Genomic DNA, 23,404 nt, shown 5'->3' with positions numbered 1-23,404 from the left:
ATGATGTGAGATGCTCACTTATTCGAGTATGAATACAAACCCTATGTGATAAAATCACTTTTTAATGAGGAACTTGATATTCGATGCATGCAGGGCATGCGAGCTTGACTCTCGGATGATAGATGTGATTTAGAATAACTTATTCGGGGGTGACTGTGATAGTTTTATCACTTATTGATGGTCGTATGCAGCATGTATTATATACATGTATGTATCGTATGTACACGTATGTATGGTATCATGGAAGCTCTAGACTTGTGTCCCCGTTGTTTTCGGTAAAAGAAACAACCATGATACCCAGATGATAAACAGCATAAAGACCACGTATCTCAGAACCTCGGCAAACTATCAAAGAGCGGTTCCCACACAGTCTTCAGTCTATTAAGTTTATATCACCCTACACACTTTAAAATGATTGTGAGCCTACCGATACATCGAATATAGAGCTACTTATCATTTTTCATATTAAATTCAAAGAGGTTTTGACAGACCAATGATGTACTATCATTTTCTCTTTTTCTCGCCAGGAAACTCATTTTTGTTTTCCTATTGTTTTTGTATTTTTCTGATTTGGAAATTACTCCCCTAAAATCCAAAAAGTAAATTTAAATTTTGAAAAACATCTTTTTTGATTTTCTCAAGAAAAATATTCACAAAAACGATTTCCCGATGTGGATTAACTCATGTTTTTTACCTCGATGCCATTTACCAAAATTAATTTTAATCAGAAACGATTTACCGAATTTTGGAAAAATGAGTTGGCACGTTGGTAATCAGTGTGGACCAAAACAACATTGACGAGTTTCATATAAAAACAATCACGTGTGAGGTGATATTCGAGATCAACGTGTCTGGTCAAGAGTGCTATATGAGATTTTAGTAATCCGTAAAGCAGCTTAAATATCGACAAAGATAGGAGAGATTAGAAATTCAAAACCGTAATCCTGCAACTACTTCGTGCATTGCCAGGTATCTGAGTGCTCTCCCAAGCTGGATAAGCACTCGGTGTGGATTTGAAGGTCGATTTTGCAGCGGCCTCAATTAACTCAAAAATCTCTTCACAATAACAAGATGATAAACCTCCGGGTTTGGCTGGTAAGTGGCAAATGGAGCATGTGGGAAATCTTATACACATCATCATTGAACGGTCCATACATGATGTCTTCCACATGCTTTTGCACCAAGAAAGGTTTTGATCTTTCTCTTTGAGAAGTAGTGTGCTGTTCTTCAATCCATTCCAAGGTATCCGCACACCCTGTTGGTTTGATCAACTAACGCATTTTCTTCAACACACCGTGGAGAAATGTACACTGCACATTCATCTTGTAGACTTTGAACTTCCTGTGAAAGATATAATACATGAATCTTCGAAAAGCTTCAGACGTGCTACAGGCGCATACATTTTTATTGAATCTATCCTGTGGACCCGATCAAAGCCTTCAACAATCAAACTTTGGTACGTTTTTCATTTTGTCGAAGTTTTCAATTTCTTTCATCAATTCAATCAGTGGACAATTTGCTTTCTTTTTCTCTCTCCATCAAAGGCAACAATATTCTCCAAGATGTAACAATGTTTTGGAGCCTTATGTCGCCAATCTTGTGCGTGGATGCTCCACTATCAACAATCCTAAGACTATCAATAATTCTTCCTGGAACATCCTGCACACTCATTAAGAGATTAGTTGGAGAGGGGACCCAAGCCTTTATTGACTTGTGTCATCCGGCATCATCGAGGGCTGTGACTTCCATTTCCTGTTGATTCAGAATTGATGAAGCTCCCCCTGAAACAGTTACCGATTTAGGTTTCCAAATCTATTTCTGTTTTTCAATTTTAACATCTGATTTAACAGACTGTGTTTGGATAACCTCTGGTTTCAAAGCCTTTTCAACTTCTTTTCTTTGTTTCTTTTTCTGTTTCATTTCTCGTTGTATGGTAACTGTTACCACGGGGGGCATCAACTTTTGCCTTTCCTTTCGTGAGGTATGGACTGTTTCTTAAAATGTGCCTATACTCACTGCATTCAATACATCATTACATACACATTTACGTTCCTCCACAAACCCAAAATTACACAATTTTTTCAGCATTTACATACACATTTACATATTAACATACACACATTTTCACCAAATACACATAATTTATACATTCTTACAAACACCTACATAAACACATACATAGACACACATACACACTTTATAAGCAAATACACATAATTTATACATACTTACAAGCTAACATACACACATACATACTAATATACACACATTTTCACCAAATACACATAATTTATACATATTTACAAACTAACATACAAATGTACATACTAACATACACAAATACATAGACTTACATACACACATTTTCACCAAGTTTACATACATTATACATTTTCAAATACATTTACTAACATATACACATTTATATACAAACATACATCCTTACATACACATTTACATACCAAAATTATACAATTTCACATCTTTTAACAAAAATAAACATAAACTAACCTTAATTTGAAGTTTCTAGTAGGTGGTGACGAGGTGATGGCCAGAAAAGTGATGGTGGTGGTCCGATTTATCTAGCATACACACATACAAACACAAAAGTTAAAGAGGATAACATAAATAACATAAATTATAGAACAAATTTAACAAAATCTAACAAAAAAAAAAAAACCTTTTAATCAATCTTGGAGCATTTCGTTTGATGGAGAAGAAAGGAGGTGAAGAGATTTGGGGAAAAGTGAGAAAGGAGGGAAGAAACCCGCCTTTAGAGGTCTGCTGCGTTTTAGGGTTGTACGGGCGACACACGTCCCGCTATTGACCCTTTATGTCGCCGCTTTGCCTTAAATAAACCCCACCCGTTCGATTATGATAAGGAATGAGTGGCTGGGGTTTATTGTAGGACACTAGGTTCCAGATCAACCAACATCGGCGACATATATTGCCCACATTCTTGTAGTGATATCGTATAAATACCAACTGAACTCCGCCGCAACGCGCAAGAGTTATACTAGTTTGTAACAAAAAAAAAAAAGAAAGTAAAAGGATTCTATAACCCTAGTCAACTAATAGAAAAAAAAAACGAAAAATACAAATCTTCTTAATAGGCAATTCAGTGGGTGCAATTCTGATTTTTTGCAACTTATGTGATGAACCATACTCTTGGTTCACCTAGGCGGTCCAACTTGTGCGATGGATTTGCAAACGATATTTTTAATATAATTTTAGTTATTTTTTATGATATTTTCGAACCATTTGCGGCTTCTCTTTTCTAATTTAATATTAATTAAATTATTTTTTTATGATATTTGCGACCTAAACTAGGGGGTCACAAATTTTGCAATTCATTGTGTGACCCCCCTTTTTAAATTAATTAAGTTAGTTACTTTTTAAATAATTTTTGCGACCCAAACTAGACGGTCACAAATTTTGTGAGCGATTTGCGACCGCTATATATATTTAGTTTTAGTTAGTTGACTTTTATGATTGTTTCAACAGCTTTTCGACCATGTCTAAACGGTTACATTTTTTGCAACCAGAACCCAATCGGTCGCAATTTTTGCAGCCATTTTTTTCGGTTGTAAAATTTGATCACAAGTGCCTAGTTTTCAAGTACAACGGTATTGATGGCAATTCAATTAACTATGTAATTCTAAATTAGTACATCCACCTTCTTGCCGCCGCCGTTGTGTTTTCCAGCGAAATCGGAAAATAGTTTTCCGGTTTGTTTCACGTAATCGGTTTGACCAAGAAGTTGTTCTTGTACTTCGGGTTCGTGATCACATCAACTAGCGTGAAGTTGGTCTGTTCATCGTGTGTTCTTCATTTTTTGTAACAAAGGTACGTATAACTGAATCACCCTATGGTTGTGATAATTGTTTAAACCAATGACAAATGGATCACCAACGTGATAATTTAATAAGACTTACATTTGTGTACTCGCTTCCGCATACAATTAGTATTAGATATAAATTATATGATAACCAAAAAATGTATGTATTAGATATAAATTATATGATAACCAAAAAAAATATTTTGAACGGCAAATGTAATTTCTATCGAACTTTACACCAATTATTTAAATTTCTCCTATTGACCAGGTTTGAACTTGGGACCTCTTCTCAAGAGGTATGTACCTTTACCAAGTAGGCTACCCACATTGGCATACAATAACAAATTTGATCCCAATTTATATTTGATACTAAGATTGCATTGGTTGGGTTTTGAAGCCTTTTTGTTAGAAAATATGATGAGTTCCAGGGATGGAGGGAGAGTCATGGGATTTGAGGAGATGATGAATGACGTCATACAGTAGCCGTCAATGGACACATAGTGGTAATGATTAGGGTTTTACTTGAAGAACCATCTTTCCACAAAAGAAATCTCCACGTATAACATTTCACTAAAGAGTATATATACAAGGAGAAATCTTGACTACAAAAGTGAGGACATAGAAGAGCCCAAAGCCCAATACTAGCAAACCCTAACTTGTGACAAACCACAAGTCCCGACCCTCTATAAAACATAAATTCGGACTAGGATGGAATTCCTAAGTCCTGACTACATCAAAAAAAATATAAATTCCGACCATAATAAGTTTATTCTGACCAAACTTGAACTTTTATAAATTACACATAAGATCCTTAAACTTTAAAGAGTCTGCATTTATCACATAAAGTGCATTCATACTGTTTTGTTTGAAGTCTCCTCAACATAATTTCCACGAATAAATGAATTGAAGACTTACTATTTTTAGTCTCATCCCGGGACCCGCAGACAATTTTGGAGCCAAGAATCAAATTAAAGAAAATGATGTTTCTTGATAAAATTTATGATACTGTATAATGTTTAGACAATTTACTATAGTTGATTTGCCAACAATATATTATTTCAAGTTTTACAACGGACTTTATAAATAGATAATATGTTAAATTTAATAACATCGAACACACATCTAAAATAATCTTGTATCATACATCTAAAGTAATTTTACAAAGAAATATTTGATATTATCTATGTAAATTATCTAGGGATATATACAGTGGCAAAGTTTGAGATTTCCGACCGAGTGGTTGAAACGTATGTACCTAATAAAATTATAAAATCGGGGTCGAAAACATATATACCTAAAAAATTCTATACGAAAACTACATACCGGATATTACTGAGCGAGGTGGTGGAGCCAATTCAACTACACCACATGTACCCCAGTAGTATAATGAGTGCCGGTACATGTATGGACACTAGGATGAACCAAATCAATTCGCCCTAAAAACTTTGATAACGGATTTGTATTTAAAATAATATGATTTTTTGTATTGTAAGTTATACCGTTATGAGCTGAACACTTTTGAATGACAACATTGATACCACTATTGGTATTATCAGAAAAAATACCTATATTCGTTTTTATGGTTTTCAATTGATATAAAACAGTTTTCGATATATTTTTGAGTTTTTTCGGTTGCTACTGAACTCCATTGTAACGTTCAAGAGTTATACTAGTTCGTAACAAAAAAAAAAAGAAAATAAAAAGATTCTGTAACTCTAGTCAACTAATAGAAAAAAAAAACTAATCTTCCTAATAGGCAATTTACTTGGTGTAACTCTGATTTTTCGCAACTTGTGTGATGTACCATACTCTTGGTTCCCCTAGGCGGGTGAACTTGTGCGATGGATTTGCAACCGATATTTTTAATAGAATTATAGTTATTTTTTTAATGATATTTGTGAAGCCGATATTTTAATATAATTTTAGTTATTTTTTTAATGATATTTGTGAAGCCGATATTTTAATATAATTTTAGTTATTTTTAATGATATAGTTATCTTTTCTAATTGAAAATTAATATTAATTAAATTATTTTTTTATGGTATTTGCTACCTAAACTAGGGGTCGCAAAATGATTGTGAGACCCCTTTTTTAAATTAATTTAGTTAGTTACTTTTTAAATGATTTTTGCGACGTGGCGTTCACAAATTTTGCGGGCGATTTGCGACCGCTATATTTTATTTAGTTTTAGTTAATTGATTTTATGACTGTTTCGTCAACTTTGCGACAATGTCTAGGCGGTTACAATTTTTACGACTAGAACCCAGTCAGTCGCGCATTTTTCAACCTTCAGAATTTCGGTCGCAATTTTTGCAGCCATTTTTTTGGTCGTAAATTTTGATCGCAAGTGCCCATTTTTCAAGTAGAACGGTATTGATTGCAACTCAATGAACTATGTAATTCTAAATTAGTACATCCAACTTTTGGCCCTCGCTGCTGTGTTTTCTGGCGAAATCGGAAAACAGTTTTCTGGTTTGTTCCGTGTAACCGGTTTGACCGAGAAATTTGTTCTCAGTTTTTGCGTGTTTGGGTTTTTCCAGCTACGGGTTTTTGGGGGTGATTCAAATGTTTATTCTGGTACTCCGGGTTCGATCGCATCAACTAGCGTAAAGTTTGTCCGTTCCATCGTGTGTGTTCTTTGGTTTTCATCACAAAGTTACATATTAGTGAATCACCTTATGGTTGTGATAATTGTTTAAACGAATGACAATTGGATCACCGAAGTGATAATTTAATGACACTTAAATTTGTGTACTTGCTTCCGCCATGCAATTAATATTAGATATTAATTAATACAATAACGAATTTGATCCCAATTTATATTTGATACTAAAATTGCACTGGTTGGGTTTTGAGGAGTCATTAGAAAATATCAAGGACAAGATGAGTAACAGCCAACAGGGATGGAGGGAGAGTCATGGGATTTGAGGAGTCTAAAATTGACTAATCTCTTCATAAGACTAGAACAATATAAACATGTGAATAGCAATCAATAATATTACTTGGTTTGTTATAATATGTTTTTAAAAATTTATAATTATTTAGATGAGAAGTACAGAACCAAAACAACACCCAGACATAGACAACACTGAACGAAATAGAACAACAACCGGAATATGCCAACCCCATTATTTAACAGATAAACTGAAACCACGGACTAAAAGTCAGACATCAACTGATTTTATACTTATTTCATTGGAGGAGACCAGTCCTTGTAAGGTCCAGGGTCAGGGAAAGGAACTCTAACTGGAGTTGCATTACTTTTCGTATTTCTTGCAGAAACTGGATCATGCGGTTTAGAGAAAGATTAGTTCAGTGAATCAAGTCATGCATGGCTAATTAAGTGTGCAAAAAGATATAGCAATACAAACCTGGAGGCATTCTCTGTGGCCTCAGTGCAGACTCTTTGGTCACACCTACTGAAACAGTTGAAATCAACAACATGCAACATAGAACAGTAACAAGTTTGTGTTCCATTATGACAACGGGAGTATTTCTTGTGTTTGGTTTGTTTATTTTCGCCGGTTTGAATGGTATTTATGCTTTACCAAAGATAACTATTAAATGTTTGTCTTTTGTGTAACGTAGGACTTGTTTTACCATGCAAAGATATTTAACCAGTTTTTCTTCAAGAACTTCTATTTAAAACCAACATTTACGTTCAAGAGTCAAAAGGTTCATGTTGATTAAATGCTATATTAAAATAATATATTTAGAAGTTTGATATTCAACATGGTATTTTAATGAGTTAAATGCCCTACGGTTTGGTCTTTTTTCACCTTTAGTCCATAACTTTCTAAAATTACAGTTATAATCCCTAACTTTTTCAATTTCGTTTCCGGGTAGTCCCTGACACGGATGGAGGTTAGTTTTTGGTGTTAAGTGGGTGTGAAATGACTAAAATACCCTTAATAATAAAAATGTTATTAATTATCTATTTACATATCTAATTAAAAGAAGGGTAAATTACACTTTTCGTCCTTTATGTTTGCATTGATATGCACTGGATACCCTTTAACTTCAATAATTACATTCAGAGTCCTTTATTTGGAAAACTCATTACACCCTATGTCCTTTAGCACTAATTTGGCTAAAATTTTCAGTTAAGTTAGACATGTGCCTTGCACATGAGGGCAAGTTGGTAATTTTACTCAACCAAAACAACAAGCTTCACCACTGCTACTCCAGCCACCATCCGGCCACCACCCCGTTAGATGAAAAGTCTCATTTATTATAATCTCTTGTATTTTATCATATTCTTTAGGGTACTTAGGTGTATTTTATTTTGTGTATATATTGGTCATATTCCTTGTATCTGATCATTCACAATCAATAGAATTATATCATTCACATGGAATCAGCCAATCCATCGATTGGTTGAGTTCTCCTTCCTGCCTCTTCTTCTTCCTTTGCTCCCTCCACCTTCTGCCGCCTTACCATGGCCTCCACCTCATCCGATAACCTTCCGACCGGCCTTGCCCCTCTCCTCTCCATGAAACTTACAGCCTCAAATTACCTCTATTGGAGGCTACAAATTTTACCCGTTCTTTCTCTGTCGGATCTTCTGCCGCACATCGATGGCACCATGTCTGCTCCTTCTCCAACCATCACGACATCTGAAAAGACGATTGACAATCCAGAATATGTTTCCTGGTGACGTAATAAGCAGAAAAATATGGTTATCCTCAACGCCTCTCTCACCGAGGAAGCCCTCTCGGTCGTTGTTGGCCTTCGCACGGCACGTGAAATCTGGCTTGCCTTAGAGAATGCGTTTTGCAACTCTTCGGTTGAGCTAATTCAGAATATTCGTGATAAGTTACGTCTCCTTCAGAAAGGTGAACAGTCCGTGTTTGAGTTTGGTCGCGCTTTCAAGACGTTATGTGATCAACTCAGCGCCATTGGGCACCCTGTCGATCCGATGGACCAAACCCACTGGTTCTTGTGTGGTCTTGTGTCACACCCCGACCACGTAGAACATACAAAACGTGGCGGAAACGTCGGGGAGTGTGTAACAGAATCAATTGTTTCAAACCCATGGCAAATGAAGTTTCGTTTTATAAATCAAACATGAAGGTTTACATTGTCTAAACAAGAATCAAAGTGTACATAACATAAATTAACTAGTTCTTGTCTCGTTTTAAGTCACTAAGGCACAGGTCCGCCTAAGTATGTCTTGATAAGTCCTATGCGTCATCTCCTGAAAACACATGTGAAAATAGGTACGTCAGCATAAAAATGCCTGTGAGATACATTGGTTTTGTGAAAACGGAATTCATGACTTGTGTTTGAGAAAATGTTTAGTAACAGTCAGTCATGAACCTTGTAATTTGCTTTGTCTTGTAAATCGTTTGAAAAACGGTAAGATCAAATGATATGTATAAATAAGAGAACACTGTATGGTTAAACGGGTAACCATGTAAAATGAGTTTGTATAAGATAAGTCGTTTGTAAAACAATGTCTCGTGAAAAGTGTGTTATTTGTATAAAATGTCATATGTCTCAAACTGAAATGATTTAAATAACGCTACGATATGCAATACCATACAAACACTTATATATAGGAAGTACCAGCGGCGTATCCACCATGCTTGTATCATATTACGCACGCCTCGTTACTTAATCACTTACTCCAACCAAACCATCAAGATGAAATGTTTAACAACGGTATAAATGTTTATGTATAGTCAAATGTCTATTGTCAATTGTAAGTCATGTCAACGGATACAACTGGTTTACACGGTTCAATGGATACAAACGGTTCATATAATTGAAGGGTTAAGACGGTTCACATAGTCAAATGGTTACAACGGTTCAAAATGTAGTATAATGTGTTCATATGCTGGATGAGCATATGCAACAGAAATGCAATGTGAAACAATGTACTACGTATGCACACAATGGGCGTACGTAGTATGAAATGTATTGTAGAATACAACGGTTCAAAATGTAGTGTAATGTGTTCATATGCTGGATGAGCATATGCAACAGTAATGCAATGTGAAACAATGTACTACGTATGCACACAATGGGCGTACGTAGCATGAAATGTATTGTAGAGTACAACGGTTCAAAATGTAGTGTAATGTGTTCATATGCTGGATGAGCATATGCAACAGTAATGCAATGTGAAACAATGTACTACGTATGCACACCATGGGCGTACGTAGCATGAAATGTAAAGCAATGTACTAAGTACGCACACAATGGGCATACATAGCATAAACACAATGAAATCATGTACTATATATGTACTATCGAACATAGTAGTATATGATGTGAAAACCGGAAAGCATAAAAGTAGCAAGTAGGCACATGTGTTTCACCCCAAAACAGTTTGGAAAACAGTAAAAGAGGGGTTCAATGTACTCACCTGAGATTGCTTTGAGTTCCTTGTATAATAACCAGATAATGCTAAAGATCACGGAATACCAACGGCACCTAATAGGTAGCTTATGTTAATATACCGGACCAAATCGGAAGGATCGGACAGTACACGGGTTCGAAAACCAAACGAGTATGGAGACTCGTGTAATATGGTTTAACAAAGCCTACATACTAAAATGAAACTTAACCTAAGTGCTTACGGTCCATCACGACCCGTTGAGGTAGCTTATGCCACCCTAACGCGTCATTCGCGTAGAACGCGTATGGAACGCCTAACATTGCGACCACAAGGTATAACCTCGGAAGGTTATAGCTATGGTCACCTAATATGTTTGGTCGGATCCTAACGATCGACCAAATGGGTCGGGTTCGAAAGTATAAGCGATGGTTTAGATCGCTTACCTTACGACCCTATATAAGCACTATACTAAACGTGACGAGCTAAGCATGTTAGAACATGCTTAACTAAGTTTAGAAAACAGGTTTGGCATCAAAACAAACGGCTTTGATGTTCACGAGTAGTTTGGTTACAAAATACGCAAGAATGCGCATTTTGGCAGAAACTACGACTCGTCACTGAGCCTAGATAATGGGGTAATCAGTAGGTATGGTCACTACGGACCATAACCATCGTGATCACGCTCACGTTATGAAGTTCCATGAACTTCGCATCGACCATAAGCTGGTCAATGCAGAAAGTCAACAAAACGTTGACTTTCGGACTCGAAAAGCGAATAAAAGAGCGAAAGAAGACTTACGGAGGGTCCCCGAGTGCTAATCTAGATCAAATAGCTCAGGTATGAAACAATGGTTCCAACTTAGAGCTTTAGATCTGATTCTTGTGGGTTTTTGGAACAAAGGGGGGGGGGTATTTATAGGAAAAGTGGAACCGTTAGGATCGTTTATCGAATATCATGCCGCGATCTCGAGCGTACACTTGTCAAAATATTGTGGTAAGTCAGATATTGGCTCTTGGCTCCTGATTGGGTGAAAGGGCATTGCCCCTTGATCGAACGAAAGGCCAAACTGCATTAAATGCAATATATTTTCTGTCTGACAGTCTCACGCGCCCCGCGTAAGGATTTGGGCAATCTTTACGCGGGCCGCCTGAAGTCCTCTGATCTGCACCACTTGCAGAATTTACACTTTTGGTCCCTGTTGCGTATTTAAGCCATTTTCAGCCCTTCCAAGGCCTGTAAAGCCAACTTTAAGGCCCTAAAATGATGTCTAAACATTGTGGACATGAAACATGCCCAAAAATATGTCGGATGTTGGTTCGTTTGGTCGTACGAACGCGATGTTCGCTTAATTACGACGGAATGCGCATAAGCGCGAAAAACGATCCAAATGACGTGACGAACGGATTTTTCTCATGCCAAACACTAAGGCATAATATAAGGATGCTTACATAAATTTTTGGATGTCCGGATGAATTCAGAACGTAAGTTATGCGCGAAAGTGCAAACTTGTGCACTTTTTGACACTTTTAGTCCCTGAATGATCCAAAAGTTTGTTTTAGCATGCCAAACACCTCAAAGCCTATTTCTAAGCTATGTAAAGGATATTTAAGGTATGTTTAACTTATGGACATGTTCCGGAATGTTCGTTACAGTTCAAATTGGCATACTTTTGCAGTTTGTCAAGTTTAGTCCCTGTAAGCGAATTAACTTGTTTTTGCTATACCAAAGCCTTCAAAACTTATTTCTAAGTTATGTAAAGGTTATTTAAGGTATGTTGAGTATATGTTGATGTTCCGGAGTATTTGTCGCATTAAACCGAGTACATTTACGCACCAGTTTGCGTATAATTCTCCAGAAAGCGATATAAAGTTTGAAATTGAACAAGAATTGATATGTGCAAAAGATACACATATTTGTACAAGATCCCAAGTATGAAATACAATATTTCATTGGCTTGGTATTTGTTTGATGGTCGCGGTGACACAGGTGTCACAGTCTCCCCTACTTTAGGAAATTTCGTCCCGAAATTTATTCGTAGGAGTCTATTTGTGACTTTGCCAAATACCCACCAGCGATATGCAAGGCAATATCCTGTCATTTCCTTAACGGTCATTCTTCAGAAACGAAAATGAACAGACGGAGTCATTTTCCTCAACGAGTATTCTTCAGAAATGGAAATGAAGGATTACACAACGGATATTCATTTCCCCAACGGATAAATCATCAGAAACGAAAATGAACTAACAGAGTCATTTTCAACGGTTGCTTCATCAGAGTTGGAAATGAAGGATTTCACAACGGATATTCATTTCCCCAACGGATAAATCGTCAGAAACGAAAATGAACTAACGGAGTCATTTTCAACGGTTGCTTCATCAGAGTTGGAAATGAAGGATTTCACAACGGATATTCATTTCCCCAACGGATAAATCGTCAGAAACGAAAATGAACTAACGGAGTCATTTTCAACGGTTGCTTCATCAGAGTTGGAAATGAAGGATTACACAACGGATATTCATCTCCTCAACGGATAAATCTTCAGAAACGAAAATGAACTAAACGGAATCATTTTCAACGGTTGTTTCATCAGAGTTGGAAATGAAGGATTACACAACGGATATTCATTCCCTCAACGGATAAATCTTCAGAAACGAAAATGAACTAAACGGAATCATTTTCAACGGTTGCTTCATCAGAGTTGGAAATGAAGGATTACACAACGGATATTCATCTCCTCAACGGATAAATCTTCAGAAACGAAAATGAACTAAACGGAATCATTTTCAACGGTTGTTTCATCAGAGTTGGAAATGAAGGATTACACAACGGATATTCATTCCCTTAACGGATAAATCTTCAGAAACGAAAATGAACTAAACGGAATCATTTTCAACGGTTGCTTCATCAGAGTTGGAAATGAAGGATTACACAACGGATATTCATTCCCTCAACGGATAAATCTTCAGAAACGAAAATGAACTAAACGGAATCATTTTCAACGGTTGTTTCATTGGAGTTGGAAATGAATATGGTTAACTCTAGACACATGACAGAACTTGCTGTGATTTCTGTGCACTAAATTCCATAATTATGTATGCATCCATAATTACGTAATCCCTTGCACAGTCCGCACAGTTTGTTTTGTAATGTTTTGGGGAAGGATATCAAACTTGTGATGAGGTGACTAGACTTCCATCGGTTCCTTTTAATTAGATCGACAGGGGATCTTCTTAGTTAGGCCACCAAGGAGTCCTTTCAGCTATATCATCACATGATATCCTTATCCAGCTTTTTGGATGAATCTGTTTAGCTAGACCACTCAAGGGTCTAATTATGAAGTAGTACTTTATAATCCAAAGGACTTAACTATAACATAGAAGTCCATTGAGGATTTTAAGTAATACTTTTGGGTATCCTACTATGAATCTCTTGTATAATGATATGTAAGATTCTACGAGGATTTGGATAATATAATTTGGATCTCACAACAACACATAAGGGAACACATAAGCACAAAGTCACATACTTGTTTAACTTGATCATAATTTGTTTTTAACTTGTTATTGATTGAATACGGATATGGAAACCAATCGACGGGTCTCAGTGTTCACTTGAATCTATCTGAGAAGATAGGAAGATCTCCCAAAATTTGATTTTTTTTATTACAAGGAATCACCACATTCGAATTAAGGTATACAACAATTAAGGACTTACGGGAAATCCTTAGGTACCCTATTAAGGATTTATAGTGGTACTTTGGGTATTCGTCATGTGTTGTAACCTGCGCCTTGTACTTCGTTTCCTTAGAATAAACGGGTACTTAGGAATTTCGTGGAAGACGCAAGAGATCATAAGATGGGAGAATTTTGGGGGTAGTTTGTTCTTCAAGGAATACGGTTTCTCGATTGTCGGTATTGTAAGGGATATGTCGTTTATGCATGCAACCACAACAATACATTGTAATGTAAATAAAAGATTTATTTATAAACAATGATAACAACTGTTTCTTGGACTTTGAAAACAAAAGAAAATAATACATAAGACGTGATTATTTCCAAACGATGTTGTCTTCTAGTCAGTCGGATGCTCATCCCTGTGCTGGATTTGCATTAGCAAGCTTTGGGAAATTTCTGCGGAAATGACCCATCTCGCCACAGTTGAAACAAGAGCCTGGTAGAAAACGACCTTGAGCAGGATTGTCGCCAGCTTGGTTTGGCGCAGCTGCAGCTGGGCAGACTCTTGCTGTGTGGCCTATGAGTCCACAAGTTTGGCATTTGCGGCACTGTACATTGGCGTGATGATGGAGGCTACATTGGTTGCACAAAGGTGCAGTTCCATTGTATGGTTTTCTAGCAGGGGGTTGAGCTGGTTGGTTGGGGACGGCTTGACCATTGTGAGCGACCACGGCGAAGTTCTGAGAAGCCTTTCGCTTCTTTAACTTCTTAGGAGATTTAGTCTGTTCATCCATGGTCTTTGATTCCTCGATTGGCTTCTTGTCACCCTTTCGAAAAAGTTTATGCTTTCTGATCTGCGATTCAGTCAAGGTTGCAGATAGCTCAATGGCCTGACGCAGTGTGGTAGGGTTGCTACCAGTGACAATGTCTTGTACTGAGTCAGGGAGGCCGTCGATGTACCTTTCGATAGCCTTGTCGAGTGGGGCGACCATAGTCGGGCAAAGTAGACTCAACTCCTCAAACCTATCAGTATATGCCCTGTGTTCGCCACTATCTTGTTTCAAATCATCAAACTCCTTCTCCAACGCTCGTTGTTCATGACGAGGACAAAACTATCTCATCATAAGAGCTCTCAGTTCAGCCCATGTTTGTGCTAGAGCAACATCTGCACCACGGTCTCTCATTACCCCGTTCCACCATGTAAGAGCCCTCTTCTGAAACACACTCGAAGAAAACTCGACCTTGCGATTTTCCGGACACTGCACGTGGCGAAAGGTATTCTCGATGCTCTCGAACCATTGGAGAAGCCCAGTTGCTCCCTCAGAACCACTAAACTTGAGTGGTTTAGCCGAGTTAAAGCTCTTGAAATTGCATGTACCATTGTTGTTGTTGTTGGCTTGGTTCCATTGAGCAAAGAGATTTGGGAATTGAGCAGCCATCCGCTGCGCAATAATTTCTGCCAGCTCGGCAGTTGCTATGTGGTGTTCGCGTCGAGGAGGCATTCTAAAAGAGGAAAACATGAAAGGAAACAAATAAAATGGTATTGGGTAAGAATAGGATGTTACAATCACTGACCATAATCACGGTTGATGGTCACTTGTTTGAATCATGAAGCAAACAAACAACACCAAGGCTGAATCAAAGCAAATAGATCCTCATAGTGTATCGCGAAGACATGCTCGCCTATAAGTGGACACTCACCCCAAGAGTTCCCAGGTAAGAGTGACTGGTCCGATTATGTGGATTTGTACGAACACTCTAACCTTAGACAGAAAACCCAGGGTACAGGCATCCACTCTTCCAGTTTGCACGTGTTCACACTATTTAGGACCCAAAATTTGACGAGAGTTTTGAAAACTCAAAGGGGTTCAAAACCATATAACAGAGGGTTCAAAACCTTACAATAGAGGGTTCAAAACCTAGTAATCAATCATCCTAGAACAGATGATTAGTTTTCAAGGCGGTTTTGAAATTTATGTTCTTGTTGTGGTCGTCGCCTAAGGATAGGTGACGGTATTGTTTTATGACTAAACGCAAGTGAACTCGCGTTAGGGTCCTAGGAAGGTTATAGACTAGGTCAAAGCATTACTAATAACCTAATTCCCTATAACCATTGGCTCTGATACCATCTTTTCTGTCACACCCCGACCACGTAGAACATACAAAACGTGGCGGAAACGTCGGGGAGTGTTGTAACAGAATCAATTGTTTCAAACCCATGGCAAATGAAGTTTCGTTTTATAAATCAAACATGAAGGTTTACATTGTCTAAACAAGAATCAAAGTGTACATAACATAAATTAACTAGTTCTTGTCTCGTTTTAAGTCACTAAGGCACAGGTCCACCTAAGTATGTCTTGATAAGTCCTATGCGTCATCTCCTGAAAACACATGTGAAAATAGGTACGTCAGCATAAAATGCCTGTGAGATACATTGGTTTTGTGAAAACGGAATTCATGACTTGTGTTTGAGAAAATGTTTAGTAACAGTCAGTCATGAACCTTGTAATTTGCTTTGTCTTGTAAATCGTTTGAAAAACGGTAAGATCAAATGATATGTATAAATAAGAGAACACTGTATGGTTAAACGGATAACCATGTAAAATGAGTTTGTATAAGATAAGTCGTTTGTAAAACAATGTCTCGTGAAAAGTGTGTTATTTGTATAAAATGTCATATGTCTCAAACTGAAATGATTTAAATAACGCTACGATATGCAATACCATACAAACACTTATATATAGGAAGTACCAGCGGCGTATCCACCATGCTTGTATCATATTACGCACGCCTCGTTACTTAATCACTTACTCCAACCAAACCATCAAGATGAAATGTTTAACAACGGTAGAAATGTTTATGTATAGTCAAATGTCTATTGTCAATTGTAAGTCATGTCAACGGATACAACTGGTTTACACGGTTCAATGGATACAAACGGTTCATATAATTGAAGGGTTAAGACGGTTCACATAGTCAAATGGTTACAACGGTTCAAAATGTAGTATAATGTGTTCATATGCTGGATGAGCATATGCAACAGAAATGCAATGTGAAACAATGTACTACGTATGCACACAATGGGCGTACGTAGCATGAAATGTATTGTAGAATACAACGGTTCAAAATGTAGTGTAATGTGTTCATATGCTGGATGAGCATATGCAACAGTAATGCAATGTGAAACAATGTACTACGTATGCACACAATGGGCGTACGTAGCATGAAATGTATTGTACAACGGTTCAAAATGTAGTGTAATGTGTTCATATGCTGGATGAGCATATGCAACAGTAATGCAATGTGAAACAATGTACTACGTATGCACACCATGGGCGTACGTAGCATGAAATGTAAAGCAATGTACTAAGTACGCACACAATGGGCATACATAGCATAAACACAATGAAATCATGTACTATATATGTACTATCGAACATAGTAGTATATGATGTGAAAACCGGAAAGCATAAAAGTAGCAAGTAGGCACATGTGTTTCACCCCAAAACAGTTTGGAAAACAGTAAACTTTGCAGCAACCAGGGTCACTATGCTACCCAATGTGCCAAACTATCTACTTTTGCCACATTTGTGACACCTTCTGATGAGCAACTCGCTCAAGCCTTCCATGCCCAATGCAGCCTAAACTCCACAATACCCGATTGGACTTGTGACACGGGTGCTTCGGATCATATGGTAGCCAATAACAACAATGTTCCAAACTCATCCCCTGCACAAGGTACAAAACGTGTGTTTTTTGGTAACGGTCACTCCTTGCCCATTTCCCACATCTGTAACACTAAATTCTTTGGTTCACTTGATCTTAATGATGTTTTAGTTGTGCCTAACCTTACCAAAAATTTGTTATCTGTTAGTAAACTAACAAAGGATAATTATGTTGATGTCCTTTTCTCATATCCTCACTTTTATGTTCAGGATCGTCAAACCAAGCAGGTCCTAGCCCAAGGGAGCCATGAAAACGGTCTTTATGTTCTTCATAATAATTACGAAGCCTTGATTAGCACCTCTTTGTGTCCCAAAGCTTCGTTTGAGTTATGGCATTCTCGTCTTCGACATGCCATTTTTGAAATTATTAATATGTTAAAAACCAATGGTTATTTATCGTTTACTTCCATTTTACGTAAACCTGGATTATGCTCCCCGTGTGAGCTAGCCAAAGCTAAAAGACTACCATTTTCTAATAAAAATAAATGGGCTAATACTCCTCTTGCGTTAATACATTGTGATTTATGGGGACCATCCCTGGTAAAATCGGTTGAAAATTTCTCATATTATGTTGCGTTTATTGATGACTTCTCCCGGTTCACGTGGATTTATCCCTTACGTGCCAAATCTGAATTTGTTGATGCTCTATCTATCTTTATACCATTTGTTCAAACCCAATTATCGGCAAAAATTAAGACATTTCAAAGTGACAGAGGAACTGAATTTACCAATCATAAAGTCCGAGACATATTTGCTTCTAATGGCACATTTCATCGTATGTCTTGTCCATACACCCCACAACAAAATGGTCGGGTCGAACAGAAACACCGACACATTGTCGAAACCGGGTTAGCTATGCTCTTCTATGCCAAAATTTCCTCCTCATATTGGGTTGAAGCCTTCTCTTCGGTGGTCTATATAATCAATCGACTACCCACCCTTTTACTTAATAAGAAATCCCCATTTGAACTTTTATACAAACAACCTCCTAATTATTCATCCTTTCGCACCTTTGGTTGTCGTGTGTACCCTTACTTACGTGATTATCCTCCAAACAAACTCGCACCTCGAAGCCTACCTTGCATCTTTATTGGGTATTGCTTCAAGTACAAAGGTTATAAGTGCTTAGATCCTAACACGTCTCGCATTTATATAACCTGGCATGCTCATTTTGATGAAACACACTTTCCTCTCCATTTATCCTCATCCGCCAAACCGATTGATAGTCTTGAACTATCTATCTTCTTGTAAAATCCAAACAACACTACATCTCCTCCACAAACTCAAAGCAAACCTACTGTTACCTCATCACCAACTACTACCACTCCCATGCATCCCATGGTGTTTTTTCCTCCATCATCAAATCCTCCTATTGTTCACCCAATTGCCACACCACCTTCAATACAAACATCATCCACACCACCACCTCAACCTCTAACTCTACATCCACCTACGCTTCCACTGTCACACCCCAACCGATGGATGAAACATCGGGGTGCGGCACTAAGCGTTTAGATTGCTCCCGAGTTTCCATAACACTAATAGTTTCAATAGAGATTAATTGAGTTTCATGATAACATTGTCTAAAACATCGAACACAAATAGAAGTATCAAATACAGCAACAAAACATCAACATTTCCTCAAAGTTTCTTGTTAAGCTACGATGTGTTTCTAAGCATCATCGTAGCAAGTTTCTTGATCATAGCATCCTATCAGCCTACAACATGTATTAAAATAGAGTCAGTACAAAAACGTACTGGCGAGTATACAAGTTTGAGAATATAGCATAACAGATTAAAAGACTCGTATCCATCATGTAAATGAAAAAAATAGTTTCAGCCATGCTAGTGTTCGCAGTCCAAGTGATAGCCCAAGTATCCCGATGCTTTAACGACTTTCCCAAGAATCAAGGAAAGCAAATAGAATCCTCCTAACAATACCCCCGAGAATAATGGGGAGGTGCATCTTCCTATAGCACTACTATTGTTAAGGCGGAACTACACACAAGGATTAAACGTTCACATAGCATAAAGAATCAAGAATCAAGAATCACAAAGTATCAAGTTTCATATTCACAGAGGATAGAGTTTAGATTCAAAAGTTTCAAGTTTCAAGATTAATAGAATACATGTTACATCCCAAAAGTTTAAATGAAAAGGGATCGAGTATACTCACAGTGATTGCTTAACAGTACAACTGTTATTGGATCAAAGGGAGCTCTTTAGTATTAGCCTGATTAGAGTACAATAGATAAGCGTCGGACAGAATGACGAGGATTGCGCAAAGTGTCGGATCAGTCACCTGATCGGATGGCCATCAGGACAGATGGGTCGGATGACACAAGTGATTCAGACAGATAGCAATCCGATCGGATGGTCATCCGTACGGATGGCCATTCGACCGAATGGTCATTCGATCCTAGATGTGAGTTTCCAAAATGTTTTAACTTTTATACCAAGTGTTCATACCAAGTCAGTTGATCGGATGGTCATCCAATCGGATTGGCCGTTCGGTCGAATGACCCTTCGTGTGCAAATTTCAAAGTTCAAAGTTTCTGATTCAAGTATAATCTAAGTGTTGAAGTTGAAAGACACATGTCACTTCGATCGGATGGCCGTTCGATCGGACGATAGTCGATCGGATCACCATTCGTTCGCAATGATCTTGTTCCTTGTGAAACCTTCTAAAGTTTCTAAGTCCCGAGTTTTAACGATGACGGCATGGTACGTATTGAGACAATGGTAAACACGTCAAGGCTCAGCCGGTCTGATCAGATGAGAATCACCCCGTCCGATTAGGTGTCTGTTCTTGACGGTGTTCATGTCGGAACCCGTAATCCGGCCATCTTCTCCGGTGATAATCCATTTCCAAGCCGACTTCAGACTAATCATCAAGTCTACAGTCCTTTTGGGTCCAGATTCCACCGTTTTAATTAAAATGTTTAAGAAAAGTGAAGATAAACATGAGTTTTAGCTGAAAAAGTCTAGATTTAGTAAAGATTCGGTGTAAAAACACATGAAATTCGTTAGATCTGAGCTAGATCTTGACCGGAATGACATCACACAATTGTTTGTACAAACCACCATGATGACGTCATCCTCAAGAGCTCAAATCTCAGGGATTTCACGGTGGAAAGTGTGATTTCAAAGAAGAATCATGTAGAGAATAGTGTGTAGATTCAAGTTGTACAAGAATCAAGTGTAAAACATACCGAAATCGCCGAGAAATGGAAGAAAAGTGCTTGAAAGTGAGAGGGCGTGCGTCTGGTCGAAGGAGGTTGTCACTGTAGGATCGTTGTTGAACCCGAATGAGTCGATCAGAAGAGTTGTTTATCCGATTTAAAGATGGAAACAGTGAAACGGATGCTCAAACTAATTATAATGCCTCTTGTATTGATTTAACACTGTTTACAACCAGAGAACAATTTGGCAGCACTTCGTTACAATTTCTGATTCCGTGCCAAACGAAATTGTCATGTGCACTATTTATACTTGACCTGATTTCGCTCTTAATGACCAAGTGCCTTATGAGCGAAATCAGAACCTTCTGATTTCGCTCCAAGTGACCTTGGTCCTTATGAGCGAAATCACTTCACTAAATCATTATTTCTTGTTTCTCGAACCTCGTGCACTGATATTCTAACCTATCCTATTACATGATACAAGACGAAGTCAATAGACGTAATGCACCAACAGACTCCCCCTCAGATATTGACGAAGTCTTCAGTGTCTAGTCTTCAGCATAACACCTCTTAAGTCTTGATCATTTTGCATTCTCACTCAGATTGTAACATTGTAAGCATCCATCACTCTCTTGATCAGCTTCACACTTTTGAATGTTATACTAGGATCTCATCACTAGCTTTATCATCAACAGCTTTATCATCAGCAGGCTCCCCCTTTCGTCAAGCTTCCTTGCTTTTAGGGATCGACACCTCTCTTTCCAGCTACAAGCTCTCTCTAACTTTCAGCTTGTCTTCAGACTCCCCCTTAGACTCTGCTCTCGGGATCGTAGTCTGGACTTTTCCTGCAATCACTCCAACAACTATAACTAACAACATTTTAAACTTCAATTTTCCAGAAATCATAATCTGACAATTCAAACTTTTCAAAAACACTTCTCATGAATTTGGCGGCTCTATAACAAAATAAGCATCCAAATCCCCCACAGTTAATCATCCAAGTCCAAACTAATGACCTCGGAGATATCACAAACTGTTTTTGATTTTGTTTTTTAATTCAAGTTTCAAATTAATGAACTTGTTTTATTTTCAGAAACACAATTAGCTTACTTAGATTTTGAAACTCAGCATCTCAGATATCGGTTGTCGAAAATAAAGCAGAAATCAAAATCTTTTTGTATTTTCTGAAAATATAAAGCAGTAAAGAAATATGTACGAACATATTTACATACAATATTTTTGTTTGAGTATGCGTCAGAGGATCATATCAGTTTTTGACAAGTTACACGTACCGTTGAGCTTAATTTCACTTTAAGAATTAAACAATTCACTTAGATTGTCGATATACTGGTCCACTTAAATTTTCATACAAACTTCAACTGATTCAGGATACGATTTAGGTGTTTTAAGAGTTAAACTCATTCATGTGTCCCACCTCTTGAATATACTCCCGTATCCAGAATCCCAGCTATTAAGTCTTACATGTGAGTATACCACAGATGATATCTATCAGGGGTTAAATGCGAGGGCCGTGAGAGCTCAGGTCGATACTTCCATATACGCAGAGAGATGACGGCTTCGACTTTTCGGTTTGTCCCCTTTAGAGGATCTTTTATTACAACAGCAGCGACTATCAATTTTATTGTTTCATCAGCTTGCTGAGGGTGATGCTATGTTTCAAGCATTTGCAGAAAGTATTATTCGGGGACTAGGTCAGAACTTCCATTCAGCAGAAGTCCCGGAATAATACCCCAGATATCACTAAGAATAAAGACCTAGTATCTCAGAATAAGGGGCCTTTCAAACGAGATTTCAGGGGTTACCTATATATCCAAGTAGTGTTCCCCACGAAATAAGTAAGTTTGAATTTAGGTTTATATCCCGAAAAAGTTTACTAAGTGTATAAAAACCTATCGGCATATCATCAGTAAGACTGTTTAACGCTATTTAATCACTACATTTCTTTAGCATACTGTAACTGTCTACTGATGTACTATCATTTCCTCTTTTTGTCACACCCTGACTTTTGCGGAAGCGTGGGTTATTGGTGTGACTTCTTAATACCATTGCATATGATCATAACAACACTATATGATAAAAACCAGTAGATGTACATCCATTAATTTGAGTTTAAAAGTAGTACAACATAATTGTCTGAAATGACAAGACCAAATTCAAGTTACAAACCATAACATGTTTTAAGGAGTTCAAAAAGACTCAGCAAAAGATTTTTAAACAATCCCGAGTTTAGGACCACGTATCTCGTCCAGGATTAAGATACGCCTCCTAAGCCCTAATGACTTGGATGACATCTTTAATCACAACGCAGCTTAAAAACTCCAACGCCCGCCAGATCCATTTACTAATTCCCTGAAATACATGTAGTTTGAAAAATCAACAAAAGTTGAGCGAGTTCATGTGTAAGTGAGTATGTATAAACCTTTGTAAAAATGTCTGCATGTATGAAAATCCCTGGTATGTAGCAATAAGGAAAAAGAAACCACCATTGGGTTGCTAAGTGTGAAGTGATGCAGGAAGACTCAACCCTAGCGGATTTGTGCGTCGGGGAATTAGTCAACTCATGGTCCACTCAGCGGACTCAGGAGTGGGGCTCGCTACACCCACATAGATCTATCACTAA

This window comes from Helianthus annuus, chromosome 3, assembly GCF_002127325.2.
Source record: "Helianthus annuus cultivar XRQ/B chromosome 3, HanXRQr2.0-SUNRISE, whole genome shotgun sequence".
Classification (NCBI taxonomy): Eukaryota; Viridiplantae; Streptophyta; class Magnoliopsida; order Asterales; family Asteraceae; genus Helianthus; species Helianthus annuus.
The sequence above is the reverse complement of the archived record's forward strand: the minus strand, read 5'-3'. Positions refer to the sequence as shown.